Genomic DNA, 22,224 nt, shown 5'->3' with positions numbered 1-22,224 from the left:
CAGCCATGATATCAAATGCATGATCCATAAAAGAAAAAATAGATAACCTGGACTTAACCAAAATTAAGAATTTTGCACTTCAAAACACCCTCTTAAGAAAATAAAATGATATGCCTCAGACTGGAATAAAATATGTGTACATCACATATTTGACAAAGGACGTGTATCCAAAATATATAAAAAATACTCTAAATTCAACAGTAAGAAAACAAACAACTCAATTAGAAAATGGGTAAGACTTGTACAGATGTTTCACCAAACAGGACATATAAATGGCAAATGAGCACATGGAAAGGTGTTCAACATCATTAGCCATTAAGGTTACGTACATAAAAATAGAGGCATAATGAGATACCACTCCACACCTATTAGAATTGCTAAAATTAAAAAAAAAAAAAAATTGTTGATACCAAGTGCTGATGAGGATGTAAAGCAACTAGACCACATCTCATACGCTGCTGGTGGGGATGTAACACAGTACAGGCTTGCTAGAAAACAGCTTGGCAGTTTCTTATAAACATACACACAACACACACCCTTTCAGTCACACTCCTGGACATTTATTCAAGAGAAATGAAAATGTATGTTCACGCAAAAACCTCTACACGAATGTTCATATAAGTTTATAGTAATAACCCTAACCTGGAAACAACCCAAATATCCTTGAACAGGTGAGTGGATAAACAAACTGTGGTACATCCATACCAGGGAATATTACTCAGTAGTAAAAGGGATCAAATGATTGATCGATGCAAACAACCTGGATGGATTATGCTGAGTGTGAAAAGCCGTTCTTAAAGAGTTACACACTGTATGATTCCATTTACATAACATTCCTAATGTTGTAAAACTGCAGTAATAGAGAACAGGTCATTGGTTGCCGGGGGTTAGAGCTGGAGAAAGGGTGCAGCAATCAAGGTACTTTCTTTGTGGTGAAGGAACAGCTCTGTACCCTGATTGTAGCGAGAGTTTCTAGAATCTAAAATTTCATAAATCAACACTCAAAATATTCATGTAAATACTGTTGAAATCCAAGTTAAGATTTTTACCTGAATTAATAGTATTGCACCCTGTCGGGTCCCAGCTTTGACAATATACTGCAGTTATATCCCATATTATCACTGATGTCATCAGCAGAGAATCTGGGTGAAGAGTACGCAAGAATTCTCAGTACAACTTTTCCAAAATCTTGTGAGTTTTTACTTCAAAATAGAAAGTTATATTAGAAATAGCACATAAATACGTATAAAATTACAATTATGTTGAGTGCTGCAAAGGAAAGATACATGACGTGATGGAAACCTGCGCTAGCGGGACTGACCTGGTTATGAAGGTCAAGAAAGGCTTGAAAATGAGCTGAGATCTATAGCAAGGGTAGAGGTTCATGAGGTGAAAAGGGCTAGGAGGTTGTATCCAACTCCCTTGACTTAGGAAAAATTCAGTAAGGTAGGAAAATAGTTCTTATCATGAACCTCCAAAGCTGAAACACATAAACATACAGAAAATCAGTGATGCCTCATCTAAGGTGGGTTGGGAAAGAAGGCTTCTGGGGCTTAGAAAACCCCTAAGCTTCTGGGCAAATTAGAAGGGCAGGGGGAGGGGTAGAGGGGGTGGGTGCATACCCCAAGAGTTCAAGTTAGGAGCCGTCAGAGCGAGACCTCAAATCACTGCAGGGCTGCTGAGGTAGGTGCTAGCCCCAGCCATTACTCGTGAAGGGCTTGCCCATTCACCCTCCCCTTTCAGCCTGGACCATCCAGCAAGGCACTTGACCTCTTTGGATCACAGCCTTCTCATCCATAAAGTGAACTAGACCAAATGACCTCTCCGTTGACTTAGCCTCTGCATTTGCTGATTCTAGTTTCTGATTTTTGACCTCTGTATTCAAATTATACTTTTATTTTTGCCTAATAGCTCACCCTTATGAATACTTAGCTAAATACGGAGGGAAATTGTCATGTCTATATTATGGAAAGACACTTCCTTTTAAAGTCATCCTTCTGCTTGAGAGAGTTCAAGTGATGAACTGGTGATCTGGAAGCTCAGATACAAGGCACAGACTGCATCTCTGGATCTCTGGAAATGATCACGTTGGGTCAAATACAGAGAACCGTTCACTCACTAAGTTCCAATGAAAACGAGAAACTGGATGTGTTACGATATAGCCTTCCAACCAAGGGAGGATTTACATTTTCTCTTAATAGTAATTTGACTGAGCTAATATTTATACATTTAATAAAATTTTCAACATTTTAGTTAAAATGCTATTTTTATGTAGTCCTCCAATCAGGAAGATTTAAATTATGTTCATTAGTGATACAATGTTCAGTGGCTGAAGCCATAACATTAGAGGGAGCCCAACTGATGGGCAGAAATATATTTGCTTAACAGAAAAAAGAGAGAATAAGACAAAGGCAGACATGACTAGGAAGAGATTTTTTTTTTGGAAGGCTGACATTTTTCTACTGATCCTCCTTCAAAGCAAATTATTACTTACCTTTCCACCTAGTCTGATAAAATAATCACAAATATTTTGAATGACTGCATTGAAAGGTGGATTTAGAACATTTAGTGCTCACAATGGTCAGGTCTAGGGATGCAGAATGGTTATGTATGGTTTCATTTTAACTCTCAACCAACCAAAACATAGGTGTTTATCTTTAAGCCTGTGGAGCAGAGCATCTAATTGATCCCACTTGGGAGACAGACGGTGAATAATGGGCCATTATATTTTGACAGACACACAATTGCCTTGAACTTGTCAGGAGTTCAGGTGTGGGGATCCAGCTACCTGGGGCAGTGGCTGGAATGTGATGGTTTCTGAGCTCCTGATCACGCATCTGCCCGCTGCAGCCCTTGTAGGGCCCAGCTCCATTTCACAGGAATAACTCACCTATTCATGAACAATGAGGTTCAAATTGTACTTTCCTTTAACACAACATTAACTCTCAAAGAGCTGGAAATTCAGCACTCGGATCCGTGAGCTTAGATTGCAAATCAGTCACTGAGAACATTATATGAGCAGTAATCCCATTAAATATATCATCTTGCAAATATCTAAATCCAGTTAATTAACTTGTATTGCAAAAGAGCTCGGAGATATAGTTTTCAGAGAGCAACCATACATTTTAGGGCCCTAATTATACTTAAAGCAAATTCCAGGCTCTACTTTTTGTACAAAATAGGTGGAAAAATGCCTTCTAAGAAAAAATGGATTGATGGAGGGCTCCATTTATGAGATTTGAACAGAAATGATATCCAAACATCTAAAAAATTAACTGCTTTCTTGCATAAACTTTTTATTTGCATTGTAGGGAGATTTTTTAATAAAAGGATTAAACAAAGTCTGCCATTTTAATTAAAATTCATAGCAATACAATGTCATCTTTACAATGGTCATAGAAATTAACTAGATCCTGGATTTAGCGATCCTTCAGAGTTCAGAATAATATGACTTTAGCATGATACCAAAACCCTCAAGATGTATAAACTTTAAAATAATCATAGCAAGGACTTAAAAATAAATAATAATAATTTCACCTAATGAAAATCCCTTTACTGAGTTAGAAATGTATGACAAAAATGCTGAATATGTTTTTAGTGGTCAATAATTATCTGGAATGTGTTTATATGTAGTTATACCACCGTCTGAGATGTATATATAAACATATATTTGCATATGTGTATTTTGTATAAAATTTGAATAAAGAGAGAGAAAGTGTATGTGTGTGTCCTCTGATGACACCCACTCCCCTTCATGCTTGCTTTGTACCAGCCCCAAACCACTCACCACAGTAGATCTTGAGTAGTATTTGTCAGTACAATAAATCCTCCCAATATATGCTTTTCATTATGTGTCATGAAAAATCCACACCCTCTGTGAAATTCAGGACTGACCTATTTTGAAATAGTTTAAATTGTGGTTTCTCTAGACTATTGTTCAATACAAACATATATATGTTTGCTATCCTAAGAAGAATAGTGATGAAGTATAAGAATACTTTTAATATAAATAGTGCTTTTCTTCCCAATAGCTCAAATTCTCATCCTATGCATTAAATCCATTTATATGTATGAAGAATATATGAAATAAAATGTTTTTTAGAATCTCAGCTTCAGCTGGAGGCTGGGGGTAGACACAGTTTTTAAAAGATGTCAACAGGATCTGATTTATTTATTTATTTTTAATTAATTAATTTATTTATTTATTTATTTTTGGCTGTGTTGGGTCTTTGTTGCTGTGCGCAGGCTTTCTCTAGTTGCAGCGAGCGGGGGCTACTCTTCGTTGCGGTGCGCGGGCTTCTCATTGTGGTGGCTTCTCTTGTTGTGGAGCATGGGCTCTAGGCGCGCAGGCTTCAGTAGTTGTGGCACGCAGTCTCAGCAGTTGTGGCACGCGGGCTCTAAAGCGCAGGCTCAGTTGTAGCCCACGGCTTAGTTGCTCCGCGGCCTGTGAGATCTGCCTGGACCAGGGTTCGAACCTGTGTCCCCTGCATTAGCAGGCGGATTCTTAACCACTGCACCACCAGGGAAGCCCAGGATCGGATTTATTCATGCTAAAATCCATGACCCCATTTGGGGTTCATTATCCTGAATAAAGTCCCCCAGGTAGTCAAAGAAAGATTCTTACTAACAATACCATTCTCGCTATCCAAACGTCACCAACATAAAGCATGCTATCTTATTGGGAAAATGTGTCTTACCGGGTGCTTATTCCAAAACAGTTTTGCGGAACTTGTGGTATTCAAAGCTGACTTAGAAAATAAAGACTTTAGTTCACCAACCAGACTTCTTTAGGCACTTTGCAACTGGAATCTACAGAAAGTCATTTAGCCCTTAACCTCAGAATAGGTTTCTTCATCAAAAGGCTATCAGGTACTTCTGATAGATTGATAATTCCTGGGGAACGTAGACTCACTTTAAGAAAACTTTTTAAAACTACCACTTCACAACCATCCTCTTAAGTGTTTGCTACACATTTTCTAAGTACTGTTTAGCAGTGTACGTGAATTATCATGTATTCCTCCAAATAGCTCTGTGAAGTAGGTACTATAATGAATCCCCGTTTTACAGCTGAGGCAATCTACTCTTAGAAATTTGTAATCTATCCAAGACCAAAAGTCTAGCAAGTTAACAGGCTGAGATTCAAATCCAGATCCATCAAACACCAAAGCCTATACTTTTCCCCTCTGAGCTGCACCCTTCTGAGGACAGACACATTGCCCTATACCCTTAACTCTGCAGTACCCAGTTTTGTTTTTGTAAACACACATGAGAATTAAGAATACTAAAGCACTGTTGCTTGGTCATTTGTTATCCAGTGGTGCAGAGGTGGTTAGATCGATACGTTCCACAGTAAACAAGGTGTCCGTTGGCTGAGCCTGGGCGGAACTTTGGGACATGAGAGAACGGAAGTGCCACGTATGATATGGGTGATGGCTGTGTGAACATCCCCTCACTGATACGTTTTCTTACAGCAACACATGTATCACTTGTTTGGACACATTTTACACGTCAGGTGGGAAGGACACTCTTGGGTTCCATGATTTGAGGATGTAAGCTGTGTGCATCTAGTGAAAGGGTTAAGTGCCTTCCAGGCCTCCCCGCTTTCCCCGTCTCCTGGATCATGTTGTCTAAAGGCAAGGCTCCCAGCCCCACAGCAAACCGAAGACATATCCTAATGACAGTATAATTAGAAGTATCATTGTGGTAATGATTCTTTTCATCTGGAGCACAGGCTGCACAGAAAAGGCCTCCCATTCAGCTCGCTCCCCCGTCCATCCCTTTGCCTTTCCCTAGGTCAGTAGCACAGGGTTAATACCAGGTGTTTGACAAGTCCTCAGACTTGGGGCTCATCAAATTAATTAAAGAGAAACACATCCAAATTCTAGTGAATTATTTTACTTTAAAAAATGCCTCCCATTCATCTGGCTTGGTGGGTTTGATTAATGAAGATGACAAAGAAACTCTTGTTTCTGCAATCCACAGCCACTTGGTTCGGGTTCAGTGGGCCCAGGGAGAGCCATCCAGGCCTAAATCTGGTCTTTCTTTCCTACTTAAAAATCCAAAGAGTTGAGAAGTTTCTGATTTTATCAGACCCGCCAAGGCAGGAAAGGAAAGACAAAAACATCTTGATTCACTAACTTGACGTAGCCAGAATTTATTTGCTTAACTTAAATACCCCTTAGAAGACTTTTCTTTGTTTTTGTCACACATAGAATAATCCAAAACATTAGGAAAGCATTAGATTAATCAGTATATTTTAATATCCCTAAAACTAACAAACCCTAGAAGGACGCCCTTCAGAGAAACCCTCGCAGCACCTAGCCCCAGGCCTGCATCCCAGGGCTCTCCCATTGTGTCCCCATACCCCTGGGAAAATCCCCACTGGTGGTAAATATAATGAACAAGGATATGTCAGGGTGTGAATTTAGGAGAGAAAAATAGAGGGTTTGATTCTTAATGGGAGTGATTTGTTTCAATCAAAGATTTTTAATTCTTGTGGATAATTAGGCATCCAAAGTACATCTTGGTTAGAGTTGTTTGCTGCATTAGCAAGATATGTCTGCATAATTAACTAAGTAAAGCATTTGAAGATAAATTTGAGCATTTAGATTAAATTTAGATTAAAATGCATATGTTCCTGCCAGGTTAAAAATAAAATCCAACAGACAGCTGTACTAATAAACTTAGTATATTAACTAAAGAATAGATACTTAAGATGTGGCTTTTAATAACATTAACCAAATTCATCATGAGATTACGGTTTTAAAGCCCATAAGCTGTAAACACCTTCTTCAATTCTCCAAAACCCTAAAATGCCAAATTTTCCAATCCAATATCTACCCATTTGGTATTGAGACATTAAATGACATTTTATGATTATCTTTAAAATAATTATTTAGGCATTTGAACATCATTTTTAATTTCATCATTTATTTGAAACTAAAATTTAAAAGAGAGACATTTTCTTTCACCAAGTTACTCTTAAAATTTTGAATTTATTTCTGGGAACTTAAATGTAGTGCTGATTAAAACTGTTTCATGAAAAACATCTTTTCCCTTCTATTTTTAGGCTGAATGCAAATCCAGTCTTGTCAATGCCATCTTAACCAGCTTTGACTAACAATGAAAATTCTTTTATATCTGAGAAATGAATTCACACCTGTGATGCTCAAAAGTTTCCAAATTTAAAGTTTTCATATTTAGTCAGTCAATCCACATTCAGGTGATTCTCTTGTTTATCTGAAAAGAACAGAAACTCAACAAATAGATTAAATGGAGTCACTTAGGACCATGTGTCCTATGGGGTTTTAAGAAATACTAACTCTGTAGGATGTTAACAGGTATTGCGGGGAAAAAAATAAAATAGTTTTGCTTTAACCCATTATTATAAACATTTTAAAACTGCAGAAAAGTTAGAAGAATAGACAGCTTACAAAACTTCCTCCAGGTGAGCAAAGCTCAGCGGCTTCCTTCACTACAGGCCTTCCCAGGGCCTTTAATATTCCAATATACACAATCAGTTTTCAAGAGGAGAACAGAAATATACATCATATTCCAAATTTATTTGCAGCATCTTGCACGTTTGATGTCCCATTTAGTACTCTTGAGGAATGCTGGTTTATGGCAAGTGTAGAGGTTTTAGGATTTCCCTTTAGAACTCTACCTGAAAAAGCAGAGAACTTGGTGCCAAACAAGGTTATAAAAAGAAAGATGCTCTGGAGAAACCATGGTTTGAAAAAGTGATCAACATTTGAAAGGTTCACAGTGTAATGTTTACAAAAGAGTTGGGAAGCAGATTATCTTGCAGTTGATTGAAATAAGTTACCATGTTCTAATTTGCTAAACTCCCCTTTCTCGAATGGACTCAGGTTGTTCTAAAAACCAGGCAAGGATTTGAAACTGGCAAGAAAATAATCCAAATGAATAAAGGTCTTGTTTCTCCTTAATCCTACCACTACCTCATAAAGTCCCTAAAAAGAGTGAAATGTGGCAAAGTTAGATTTTTTTTTCAATTTAATGTGGACACTGAAAGTAGGATTGTTGATGGTTAAGTCAGCTACAGGCTTTGGCAAAGGTTATTCTGAAATCCTCCTATGATTCTGGCTTTACAGCATGGGATCAAATCAATGCAAAATGTCAAGTCCTGTGTTGCGTTTCCCTACTTCCTTTAAATGTTAAGTTGGATTTTGGAATGCATGAGTAGTCACATGTTAATGGTGAAATCAATTCATTTGTGAGCATGTTGTAAGACACAATAAGAAAACTGTTATCTGAAGACAGTTGTGAACCTTTCAAAATTTCTTATTATTACTTTATTTCATTTCTTGCTGTAATCCTAACAAGCGCAAACTCAACCCCCTTAACCAGCCTCATAGAGAAATTATTAATATCCAAAAAACTAAATCTTATCTTTCACTCTTATTTCCATACCAAAATAGTTTTGTTTTTTTTTTTTCCAGCGTCTTCTTTTACCACCTAGGGAACAAAATCCCAACTATGGATTCAAAATGACAGATTTTGTGGGTTTTACTTTTCAGAGATGATGTCATTTGTGGGGAATTGTTGGGTAAACCATACACCCTTTTCAGAAACCTGCAATTACCTCTCTGAATAAAGAGATCAATGTCATGTTTCTAGAAATAATGGCTAATGATATGTCTCCCAAAAGGAAGTGGCGTTATTAATTACCTCACTGTGAACACACAGTTTATAGACAGCTCTGAGGGCCACTCGCCCAATTAAGTATAATGACTAAAGCTTCAGTTAGTCCATCTGTACAGCCTTCTAGATTAACAAGCCTGCAGCTTTACCAGGCTTGTAAGACTGATATGCAGTGACGAGAGCTCAGAGGCTGTACCTGGGCTGCCTGGGAGATTTGCTATTATCTCACAGCAGGAGGGGGAAACTTGCCCTTCTTATTTTTAATCACCCATCTTTGTTTTCATGTGAGCTGTGTTGATATTGATCACCCCTCCCCCCTTTATATGCCAAGGTGCACTAATTCATAGTATACACTTATATGTATTTAAATATGTATAAACATTTTTTAATTTTAATATTCTATTTACATACTTATAAATAAATTATGTAAGTGTAAATATAGAAATTTAAAATATTATATTCATATATTTACATGTAGACTATAAAAGTATATATAATATAGAGTAATTTATATACAATTATATCTTAAATTTATATATAAATTATAAAGGTAATTGTATAACTACATACTTACATTTTATAAAAATATAGTAAAATATATAAAAACATAGAACATAAAATATATGAAACTATTATATATTTTATATAATACATATAAGATAGTGTATATAAATATTAAACATAGTACATAAAAATATATTAATACCCATTCACACGTGAAGGTGGCAAGAACAGCACATTATAACCAAGGCAGCCAAGGATAGAAGCTAGAATTTACCTTGGTCAAGAATAAAGGCATGACATTTTTAAAATAGTGTATTACAAAATATGTATATATACACACATACATATTTGTAAACACATATTTATTACTATGAAATGCCCTTGTTCTTTCAAGCAGTAATGTAGGCTGATTACGGAGCCCTTACCATAAATCCATGTTTTAAAATTAGTTTAATTATTTTAAAGGAAAAGCTGTTCCTTTCCATGACAGCCTCAATATAATTTATTGCAACGGCCCTACATTGTTCGATCCCTTGTTTTTTTTCTAATTGGTTACGGGAGCTGCCTGTTGAGCTCTTAGGAATGATAGGCAACCCTTAGGGATGGGTTTTCAGGTACCAAAGTGTGGGGACACCTGGGCCTGGCACCTCGGCCTCATTCCCAGGCTTCCAATGACCTCAGGCGAGTCCCAGAATCACACTGTGACAAGGGCTGCAGCTGGACCCTGGGCCCACGTTTGGACTCTCAAGTACAGAGGATTGTTGGGCTGCCCTGGGCTCCCCAGCCCCCTGATTTACAACTTCCACAATGAATCAGTCCCTCCCCACCTGGAGAGAATATCGCCTCCTCCCCAAGGGCTTGGGTGGATTAGGGATTCCTCTTTATACGTCTCTTTGAAATCCTGCAGTGAAAAGAAGGGGGCCGGCCTAACATCTGGGGGCTTCCTGAGCGAGCACAGATTGGCCCGTGCCATGTCCTTACAGATGGAGGGCAACGGCAGCTCTGCCACCTGCTCCTTCACTTTAGGTCATTCTGAAGGTCAGAAAACGTGATGATTCACCCAAGACAGGTGGCCACGCAGCGCCCTGGTCATTCCCTGCAGCAAAGACATCCTGGCAGTTTCCAACCTGATCTTCAGCTCTGCTACCGGGATCAGGTCCAGGTGCAGGGGGGTAATCACAGCTCTCAGATAATTAAAGCTGGATTCTTGAGCCTGAGTCTGGGTTTTGTTTTGTTCTGTTTTTAAGCACAGTCCTTTGTGTCTTTTTCTTCCCTTCATTCATTAGCAAATATTTTCTGAGCACCAACCACGTGCCAGGTATTATCGCCGATGAAGAGAAATGATGAGGCAAGATCAGAACCCCACCTTCACATCCACTGACAGTGACCTTGAACAAATGTCTCAACCTCTATGACCCTCAACTTGCCCACCTGCAAAATGGGGACTATACTCTGTATGCCAAAGGGTAGCCATAGAGATTACATGAGATAACAAAGTACTACATGTGACTCGCCTGATGATTTGTTTAATACAATTGAGGAACTTGGTAAATGGGTGTTCCTTCAGCGTTGCTCCCAAAGGTTGGTGAAAGCATTGTGCCTGTCTGTCACTAAGGAGACGTCACACTCCCCAGCTCAGGAGAATGCTGGGCTCTCCATGGCTCCCACCTGGGCTAGAAGTGACTCTTTCCTTATGGGTGGGTGGGCAGCTGGTGTGCAGAAGAGTTAGAAATATTGTATGTCTGTGTGTCAAATGTGTTGTCCACCCAACTTGGACGTCAGGGAACCCCTGGAACATTCCTTTGGCAGCTTTAAAAATGCCTGTGCTTTCATTTTATAAAGCACGCAGATTTAAATTATGTTCTATTATATTCGAACATGTATAGCATGAACGTGACCCAAATTTCACTCCTAGAGAAACACTTGCAAGCGTACACCAGGAGACCTGGACAAAATGCCTATGGCAGCATTGTTTATGGAGCAAAAATTAGAAACAACTGAAATGCCAGTAACAGTAAAATTGATAAACAGTGATATAGTTACTCAAAGGAATACTATGCAGCAATGAAAAGTAATGACATATATCCATGTGCATAAATCCTAGAAACATTGAGTAAAAGTATGTCACACAAGCGTATGTAGGGTATGGTTCCATTTATCCAGGTAAAAACACACAAAAATAAAAATATGCATATACGTATATTTTAGGGAATGCATACATGTGTGGTTAAACTATAAGTCAAGGGATGCCAATCACAAAATTCACAATAGTGATTATCTCTGGAGGGAGAGACCAGGACAAGTTCAGTAGTAGTCAGGGAACAGGTATAGTCAGGGTGAAGGGAGAGCTTCATATGTGTTGGTAACATCCTAGTTTCCGAGTTGGGTAGTGGGTTCACAGGTGTTAATTCCATAATTATTTTTTAATCCATACATGTGTATTATATATACACATGTTGTGTTATATTTCATAATAAAATATTTAAATGTTTCCCATTGCATTTGATTCTTGGAAACCAAGAATTTCCTAGGAGAATGAACGTGTATGCATACAAGGATGTTCCTTATAGCATAATTTATAGAAGTAAAAGTGGAAGCAACTAGAATATTCCAATATGGAAATAGACAAATTACGGCATGATCACTTTTTAAAGAGAGTTTTTGGCTATTGGCTTGTAAGAATGGAAAGCCAGAAAATGAATAAAACTGCCACCTTCCAAAATACTACTGAGGACTAGAAATTAGAAGGTGGGATTCCTCCAGTGTTTGGTCTATTTACTGACCAGAGATGTTCCTTTAAATGTTATTTCTGCCTTTATCTCGAGCCACAAGAGCACAATGATATGTAACACTAAGCTCACACTTTTTAAAAAAAAAATTATGAGTAATCGCTGGCAGAGACTTTTTAAAGGCTTTCTCAAAAAAAAATCTTACATAAGCAAGGGACTTAGACTTTGAATCAAGAGTCTTAAAGAAATATGATGGCTGCATCTCCTACCAGGATGGAGGTTGACGGGCACGCAGGAAGCCCTAAACCAGAGATCAAATCAGTAAAGACTGATGTGCTAGAAGTTTCCTTCCCTTTCTCCCACCCACAGCACCCTCTCTGGACACTAGAGAGCCAAGCAGTGATTCTCCAGGGCCCCGTCCTGCACGTAGCCCTTGCTTTCTTCACAGCTACGTTGTCTTCAAGTGTCTACGGGTGTAAAGATGTGAACCTAAGCTATTCAGGCATTTCCTGTTTTGATACACATTGGTTCAAGCATCTTTACGTCCTTTAGGAAATGATGACCAAATCTTTCTTCCAATCGCCGAGCTCACCCTAGCATTCCCCCTTCCCCCACCCCAGATTGGCAGGGGACCTGAGGATTACTTGGTCCAGTAGCCGCCTGCTGGTCAGCAGGTCTAAGATGGATGGTCCTCAGTCTACGTCACTCCCCTTCTGAGGTCTCAGGATGGGAGCTCTCCTGGGTGATTGGGACTGTCTCAGACTCAGAGAACATCAAGTCCAGCCTCAAGCCACAGTGGCCATAGGCAGTAGGCTGCAAGCTTTGTGATGGAGTGTGGCAAGGCCAGACACTCGGAGAGAGGTTCTGTTTAGAAAATGTGAGTGGTTCACCTCCCATCCAAGAGGTCACTTACTCATTCACTCAGCAAATATTTACTGTGACCCTACTCTGTGCCAAGCGCTGCCCTGGTTGCTGGTATGCAATGGTGAGCAAGACGAACATAGTCCCTAATCTCAGGCAGTTTACAGTCTAGCAGGAAAGACAGAGAAAAAACAAACAAGCAAAAGCCAGTAAGTAAAAATTACACTTTCTCTGGCCAAGGGCTAGGAAAGAAACAAAGAAGAAGTTGATATAGAGAATAATCAAATTGGAGAATAACACACTTTAAATAGGGGGTAGATAAAGCCCCCTCTATGATGGTTCTTTAAGTTAAGAAGGGTGAAAAGAAATAGGACTTGGAGAAGAGAAAGGGGGAAAGGATCTTCCTAGAATTGGAAAGAGAAGACACAAATCTGTGAAATGGACAAGTATCTGGCATGGTGGATACAATGAGTGAAGCCCAGTGGGGTGGAGGGGCAGTGAGTGAGGGGCCAGAGTGGGCAGGTGGACGTGGGCCAGATCACGTGGTTCCCCTTCCACGTTGCGTAAGCTCTGCTTACCCAGCACATGGGTCTAAGAGACAAGTCAGCTCCTTCCTCCTGTTCTTGCCAGGTGACTTGGGCCACCATCAGAGGACCAATGCTCTGTTTAGACTTAGAGGGGCTACTGGCCCGTCCTTTCCAGGCTGTGCTGCAGGAAGCTCACGCCCGGGACACGCTGACTTCCAGGCTGATGGAGACGGCCTCCTGAGTGGTCCTGTCAGCCCATCCCCAGACCAAGGGCACCCCGTAGCCTTCTAGAAATGTAATCTGGGAGCTGCTATTTAGGAAAGGTGGGTAGGTAGGCTAATCCCCATAGTCAGCAGTCCCCCCAGCTCCTAACTGCCCATCATCAATTCCTCCTTATGGGAACTGAGTCATCCTAAAGCATTCCATCATCTCAGGCCATTCAAGTAGCCTTGCTCTTCATAAAACCCAAAGGAGGCCCAGCCCAACCGCTAATCCATATGGCCAGCTGAGGATTAGATAATTCTGAGAATGCAGAGCTGTGAACAGAGGGAAATCAAAGGGTCTGTCTGGCTCACAGGGCAGATGGAGAAAGCAATGCTTTTCCAGTCACACCCAGCCCCTCCTCTTCTCTGGGCCTGTGGCTAAAACCCAACAGTCAAACGATGGTGGATGAAAGGCACAAAAGCTAAAAGTTCTCGATGAGAACTTTATAAATGCTTAATGGCAGCTTTGACTTTTCTACTATGTTTTTTCATAATATATAAAACATATATATATATATATATATATATATATCTCATGCCATGAAATAACGTGTAGAAGTTTTTAAACCACCTGTAATTTCACTACTTCAACATAAATATTTTCTTCTTTATATAGTTACTTCTAGTCTTTGCCCTTAAACTTTTTTACATAGCTGTAGTCGTATATGTACATACTTGTGGTTTTAAATTTTATATTGTACCATAAACACTTTTCCATATTCCTTCCACCCTTTGTAGCTTACATTTTAATAACTACATTATTATATTACCAAGTAAATGGACTATAATTTATCTAAGCAATACCTTTCTTTTGGAGATTTATGTGATTTTAGTATTTTGCAATCATGGATAACCATGTATTGATATTTTCATGCATATAACTTTTTTATTTCAAATTTTGTTGGAAATATGATATTATTAATTTTAAAAATACATTTGTTCATGTATATATTACCATATCTTCTTTTCAACTGTCCATTATTTTTCCTAAAGGTACTCCCAAATGAAAGCAATTTGGTGTGAAGCTGCCTTTTGGTGAAAAATTGTCTCTCATAATGACTTGTGACACTAAAGATTCAGATGTTGCTTTGGTCAACTTCCCATTCAGACTCCATCCAGGATGTCCTGTGCTTTTTCTTCGTGGAAGAGAATTCGGGGCAGAAGTCCTCTCTAGTCTCAGTTCTTGCAACAACTTTTCCCCTCTTAGATCTACATATACAGCTTCACAGAATGAAGAAGTTCCCCTCCCTTGGGAGAGGGGAGAGGACAAAGGGGCCTGTCCTTAGATAACAGTGGCCCGTCACCAGGAAAGGAGCGCTAAGCCAGAGAAGAGTGATACCCCACGCAAGTCAGAAGTCCCTCCAGCAGGGATGGTGTAGCCTTCCCTGCGCACATCTTACACTCATTCTTTCTTAATCTGCTGAGTTAGAGGCATTCGCCCTTCAGTGTGATTCTGACACTGCTGAGCAAACGTCCCAACTTTCAAATCTGTGTTTAACTAAATCCTTAGCACTTGCAAACGAGGGCACCAAAAATAGGAGTATTCTCTTAATGGGGTTGCTTAGGGAAGAATTTTCTCTGAAGATTTTTTGTTTTTCTTGTGAAGGAAAGTGTTAAAAAAGGAGGTGGGAAGGAGGTTAATGGGCAGAAAGTTTCCCTTTGACGATTCTGTCAAGATTACCTAATCCTATTTTTAGCTCTCCTAAACAGATGCGGCAAGAAGTTACAGCTGTGGCAACTTTGATACATCTAAAGAGGGACATTTCTGAGACTGACTTTTATCAATCTATCCATAATTATCAATGGAGAATTCATGATATTATAAAATAAAAAATGCCAAGGAATTCACTTCTTTACTGTCAAATTGAGATTTGATGGAAGAAACAGCCAGGCAACTAATTATATTTAGGAACCATGCATCTTGGCTTTGAAGTTAAATGTATTTCCCTGTGGCTTTATATCGAGAACAGCTTTTATTAAATTCAATTATGTTTCCCTCTGGTCCGCTCCATAAAGGTGCACTCGTAGAGAAGGATGGTTCTTAACGGAATTATTTCCACTGGAAAAGGTGATGATCGAGTGGGGTTGGTCATTAAAAAAAGTTGGTCCTTTATAAGTAAAATAACAGATGATAGGCTGTGTTCCTAGTGGTCTTCAAGTTCAACTGCTTTCTCATTAGCCAACAAAGCAAAGAAAGAAAAGAAGAAACGGGAGGGTCTCCTTATTTTCCATTTTGCTTCTTTCTTGCCTATATCACCACCTAACGCCTTACCCTTTCACAGAAGAGATCAACTCAACTCATCTGTGAACCCGTGGACCATAAGATTCCTCTCAAGATGCTCCCGGCATTAGAACATTGTTGGATTTGGAATGAACCAAGAACACACAGTCTGGAAAGATCAGTGGAATGCAAGTCATCAATTCTAGACCCACCTCTGTCTCTAGCCACATAAGACTTAATCATTTCTGTTCTATGAACATTATTTTCTTCATCTGACCAGTAGGCACAGTGACTCTTGCCCTCCCCATCCCATATGGTCATTATGAGGATCAAGTGAGATGGGTGAGATAACAAGTGATAGTTGCAAAGCTTTAGCGTCATTGTTAATAATAATGTATGAACTAGCAAATTTCTGTTTCAATGTGGTTTAAAATAAACTGTGGCTTTGTTGAGTAATTTTCTTGTCCAAGTGTGCTCAGTTGTATCTTACTATATCTAAAAAATGATTTTTCTCTCCCTAAGCCACACAAGCAAAAATGTTTTAAAAACCTGATCTATTATCTGCTTAGAAAGCGACTGCAAAAGTTGACTGCATCATTGACCAGTCAGGAGGCAGCTCCCAAGGAGGGCATTTTCTAACCAAAAGAATAATGCATTTCTGTAATAAAATGACCAACTTTACAAGTCCCAGGCATTGCTTTAAAAATGGTTATATTAGGATCAAAAGCTTCAGGGCCACCTGGGACCAATAAGTGGGCTGTTTCCTTCAGAAACATCATCGACTTTAGCCCCAATCCTATGGTTCTGGCTCAGTGAAATTAAGAAGCATGAAAAACACAAGGTAAGCCCAAAGAGTTGGTAGAAGAATTATGTAGGTAAAATTCAATATTATGGGTAGGGAATTTTCCTCCAAGTTTGTCACAGAAAGGAGCCCAGGTTATAGCTACAATCAGCGTGCCTTCTACCAGCGACACACTTCCAAAGCTGGATTCAAGCGCTCAGCAGCAAAATCTACAAGCGGCCTGGCTAAACGCCACTGAACTTGGTTGTTCAGTCACGCTGTCCTCCCTCATTTTTCATCGCTGATACTGTTGGGGACTTGAGTTCCAAGCAGTGTCCGTTTCACCAGGCGTATCATTACCACCACTTAGGGAAAGCCTCCTTAATGACAAAAGATAACTAAACTGCCACATCAGGACATCAGGTAGATGGAACGTATCTCCTGGCACTTTCTTTGGGTACACTGGGCTCGGCTGTTCTGTTGGCTTTCAAAGAAATGAAAAACTTAGACGTCCAGATGTGCTGACATCACAGCACAGTGATTAAATCTCTGAGAAGTTTTATGCGTGGTTTAGTCAATGGGATCAAGGTGGGGCACTGCAGATGGTTCTGAGCTTAATGTGCTTGGAACATAGTATGATCACCATGGAAGGGCAAGCAGGAACACGGGTGGTGTATCCTCATTACCAAACTATTATGTTGATTGTCTACCATATGCAATGAGTTTATCTAGGGTCCTGGGGAAAGACGCAAGAAAGCTGCTGGCTTGCAAGCTGCATTAGGCAAAGACCGTGTCAGTCTCGTTAACTTATTTATCCATAGTGAGAAACATAGGGCCCAAAATGTACTGTTTTCAATGAATGCTTTATAAATAGAAGAATGAACAAACGACTGATGTTTAAGATATTAGGGGTAGGCCTCCAATAAGATGATGGAGTAAGTACAGATGTCTAACCACACTCTCCCAAATCCAATCATCAAAAAATACGAAAAGAAGTAAACTTACTTCTGGAAGCTAAGAAGGGTGCCATTTCCTTACCAAACATTTCGAGGTCCCTTTCACATAGATAATTTTGTCTTTGCAAGAAGACTCTGTAAATGTGCTCATTCAGTATGTAACCTTTCGAGATTGGCTTTTTTCACTCAATATAATTATCTGGAGATTTCTTCAGGTTGTTGTGTGTATCGATAATCCATTCCTTTTGTTGCTGAGCAGTGGTCCATTGTATGGATACACCAGCATTTTTTAACCATTCACCTGTTAAAGGACATCACGGTTGTTTCCAGTTTGGGAAATTACAAATAAAGCTACTATAAACATCCATGTACAGGTTTTTACGCAAACATACACTTTTATTTCTCTTATTTTTTTATCCTAGAACCAAAGACTTGAGATTACCTTATGGAACCAGCTTAGGCACATGCCTTCTTTAGAACCAGTCACTGTGGGGAGAGTAGAAGGAAAAAAAAATAAGTGTTGATTGGCTTCACCTGCATCAGGAGCTCCACCTTGGGGTAGGAGGCTGGCGTCAGCTTCCCAAGAATCATAGGAAACCCCAAACTGCATATGGATGGTCAGGAAGACGGCAACATGGAGAACTGACCACGGTAACATCACTCAGTGTGGATTCTATGCTGTGAGCAGCTCACTCTCCCTGTGAAGGTCTAATCTCAACTTCAACCTTTGCTCCAAATTTCTGCACATGAAATTTGAGAGCACGTGGAGACCAGTCCCCTCTTGTTCTCCTTCTCCTCCTTCCCACGACTACCTTCCTCAGCACACACTGAACTGTCCTTGATCCTTCGTTCCTGTCCCATAACCTGTGTTCAATGGTCCATCAGGGTGAACCTGCTCCCACCCCATCTCCTTCTGCTTCCCACCCCAGACACTATCCTTTCGCCTCTGCATGACTGCATACTCCATCGTCTGCAGGGGCAGACTGTTCCAGAGGGCTGCCAGCCTCTGCCTTGTGGATCTCAAGGTGCATTTCCTTAGAGAAAGAAGGAGCAAGAAGGAATGGGGAAAACCAGACCATCACCAATAGAAACTCTACTAAGAGCCCCGCCCCAGGCTTCTTGGGGACAACAGCCCATCCTTAACTTACTCTGACTCAGTCTCCATTCCTCCTGCCTCCCATCAACCGGGTCCCTTCCATACCAGCAGCTGACATTTACCAAGACTACATCTCATGCCCTTTTCTAGGTGTATCACGTATATTTCATTCTCACAATGACCAGTTGCTCCACTTTAAAGATGAAGAAACTGAAGCTCTGAGAGACTCACTGACTGCTCTAGGCCACACAGCTAGGAAGCATCAGAGTCAGGATTCAAATCCAGGCCGACCAGCTCCGGAGCCCATGTTCTTAACCACTATGCTGGCTTCTCCATCATTCGGAGTTACCACGGCTCATCACTTTCACTCAGATTTTTGGGAGCTAACCAACTCAATAACTTCCCTCAGTAATGCAGTTAATGATGAAAGAAGATAACAAAAGCCAGCAGTCATGGAGCACATACTCTGTGCTATAGGCTCTACACTAAGCACGTTGACTATAAAGCTGCTCGTGTCACACAGAAATACTGTGGGGAAATGAGGCTTAGAGAATGTAAGTAACAAGTTCAAGGTCAATTCAACTAGTTAGTAGGGGAGCCTGGGCTTGAACCCAGATCTTTTGATGCCAGACCCCATAACCTTGGCCACTGGCCTGTGGAGGGGCTGCACTTCGGTCCCTTGGTCAGGCTTAGGTCCAGGGGGATCAGAGTTTCTCTCTCAGGAGGATTTTCATTACCCACAACCCCAGGAGTTCATGACACCAAAGCAGGGCCCTGGTTGCTCAACACTTCCCCAAACGGACACACCAAGTGGCTGATTTATTTGAAGTCCAGTGTTTTAGATGGCACCACCAAACAGACTGGATTAATTCTGAGCTCAGCTCCTTAAGAGCAGGGCTCATGTTTATTTTATTCATTAGTTTATGCTCAATTATTAGCACAGTGCCTAGCATATAATAGCAGCTCAATAAATACTCAACAAATGAATAAATGAGTATTATTATAGCCAAAGGGTTAGCATTCTCTTTTTTTTTAAAAAAAAACTTCTTCCCAGGTTATGTGGCAGGTTTGCACCTTGCTGAAAATATATGTCACAGACCAAAGCAGGAGAGTATGGAGTCATAATCCATTTAGCTCAGTGATTAGACCTTAACGTGACTAAATTCAGCTGATGGAGACTAAGTGTTTAGTAACGCTAACGCTACCTTGATGCTTTTCCAAATGATGAAACCACTGAGAAAAATAAAATAGGAGGAAAGCCAAGGAGAAAGAGATGCATACAGGAGAACCCACAAGAGCAGAAAATTCAGGTCAGAAGTTCAAGAGGAAAGAAAAGTAAAGACTAAGACCAATAAAACAGAAAACACAGAGTAATCCCAGGCAAGGGGGTATCCGGAAGAAGCTCACAATGCTGGGGCCAAAGCAAAGATTACAGAGAAACTTTGGAAAAGCAAAAGGTCAGAAGAAAAGCAAAAGTCAAATAAATAATGAAACCTGCATGAATAAAACCTGCACTGGGGCCCTGATAAATGTAACTTGTCACATACAAAGGAAAGGTTAGCAAAGGAGGGTGCTAAGGAGATAGCAGAGACAACCCGGGGAAGAGTTTTGCTTTCAGGATTTGATTTGCTTACTCATTTTTAAAAGGAAGGTGAGCACAGATGTTCAGTGACATCAATTTCCCAGGAGTGGCTGGCTCCTGTTTGCATACCCACAAATAAAAATAAAGAAAACTCGCTACATTCCTGGCCTATTTTACTGTGGTTTTTAAGACAGAGCAAAAGATGGGCTTTCACTGAGTATTGATGCCTTAGAAGGTCCCATCAAACACGTTGATATTTGCCTTTGAAATATTCGTACCTGTTCTCTGATGGATATGGGGTTGTCAGGGTTGTCTCTGTGGTCCAGAAATGGGTTCCGTGAAACCCATACAGGGGCCTGGCTACTGTGCATTGATAACAACTTATCTCTAAGAAGGAATTTGCCCAAGGTCACCTGGAGGGTTCACTGCAAGATGTGGCCCATCTTGCCCCCCACCAAGAAGGCTGGCACAATCAAACCTCATGTCTTCACTGCCTTTGATGAGCCTTTGGGGTTGCTTTGCTTCATTGATAAGCAACCAACAACACTGTGTTGTAGCGCCATCTGAAAAAAGCGTCTGTCGTTTTAAGGGGTATTTTTCAAAGGAGGGTATTCCCTAGGAAGGTGTGGGGTTCAGTCAAATCCCACTGTCCACTCAAACCACACCTTGCCCCTCTTCCCGCTGGGATTTCCCTGATAAGATCCCGCCATAAGAAGGCCAAGAATGACTGAGTAACAAATGCAGTTACCAAGGGCAACCTGGGAGGAAGGTGTGGGTGTGAGCTCCTTCTCTCCAAATGGCTGTCGTTATGAGTCTCCACCAATCGCCTTCACCCCAGCCAAAGCACTGAATGAAAAGATTCCTCAAACTCTTTTTCTGCCCTTCGCCTTCACACGTGCTGTTCCGTCTGCCCTTCCCCCATCACTGGGCTCATTCTTCCGTCTTAGGACCCACATAGAGGTCACCGCCCCAGGGAAGCCCTTTCAGGTTCCTGGTCTTAAGTAGATCCCCTGACTTTACAGACTCACAGAGGTCCATTCTTTCCTTCCCAGACGTACTGCTACTTGTACTAGCTAGCCCCGTTACCTGATTGTGTGTTCAGTGCCAGCCCCGGCGTCCCCCAGACTGGAGGCCCCATGAGAACAAGGGCTTTGCGCTCATCTCTACCACTGGATCCTCAGAGCCCGGCAGCATGCCTGGAGCAGGTAGTGGGCCCATCGGTCGTAGTGGGTCTCCAGACACTTGCTTCACAAATGCTTGCACGATCCTAGAAGTGACACTACTCACAGATGTATCCGTGACTCTGTGAAGCGTTCATAAAGCTGACAAAGCAAAGCAGCTTTCAATTAAGAAAACTGTAAGGTTAAAATATAGAAAACTACACATTCACTCTAAAGAACAAATTCATCAAGGATTTCCTATCAAGGATCTATAACAACATCTTAAGCAACCATTTTGTACTTGTTTATAAAGTACTTGTAATAATGCCCAGCTCACACAGCCATCGAGGGGCAGAACTGGTTTTGAACCCAGTAGTGTGGCTCCAAGACCCACTAATCTAAGATTCACAGAGTAATCCTAATTAAAACATTCAGTCTGGATTTAACCTAAAATTGTGGTACACCTGTATTTTGAGGATGGGAGGGAGGGCGGGAGGAGAATGGAAGTAAGTGTAAGATAAAATTGACCTCATCCTGCACAAGAGAAAAGTAATCGAAAATGCCTAAAAATCATGATCTGATGGAGTGCACTATACATTTAATAGAGAGAAATGGAGATACATGTTGGAAGAAAGAAATAGAAGAGGCCTCTAGCTAAAGTAGGATTTGACAGTGGGCAAGGAGGGCATGGAACTATTATTTTTAACTTTTTCCCATTTAGCAATTTTTGACATTTTAAAATTATTTGCATTTATTACTTTGACAAAAATGCATTTGAGGGAAGAAAAAAAAAAAACTTGCACCAGCAATAAAAGACATGTTGAGTGACCTGGTTCTTAGTTTGCTGAGAATAAAACAAAGAATAATTTTGTTATTATGTGCT

At 40.4% G+C, this 22,224-nt stretch overlaps 1 long non-coding RNA gene across 1 annotated transcript in view; it reads right to left on the bottom strand.

The window, feature by feature from the left end:
• Positions 1 to 22,084, bottom strand: part of LOC309642823 — a 40,359-nt gene extending 18,275 nt beyond the window's left edge. Inside the window, exon 1 of the long non-coding RNA XR_014253393.1 lies at positions 1,050 to 22,084. This is a non-coding gene — a long non-coding RNA (uncharacterized lncRNA). The remainder of the gene's footprint in view (positions 1 to 1,049) is intronic.
• Between the last annotated feature and the right edge of the window lie 140 nt (positions 22,085 to 22,224).

This window comes from Balaenoptera physalus (genome assembly GCF_965194825.1).
Source record: "Balaenoptera physalus genome assembly, chromosome: 14".
NCBI classification, from domain to species: domain Eukaryota; kingdom Metazoa; phylum Chordata; class Mammalia; order Artiodactyla; family Balaenopteridae; genus Balaenoptera; species Balaenoptera physalus.
Note: the sequence above shows the minus strand (reverse complement) of the source record. Positions and strands in the feature narration are given on the sequence as shown.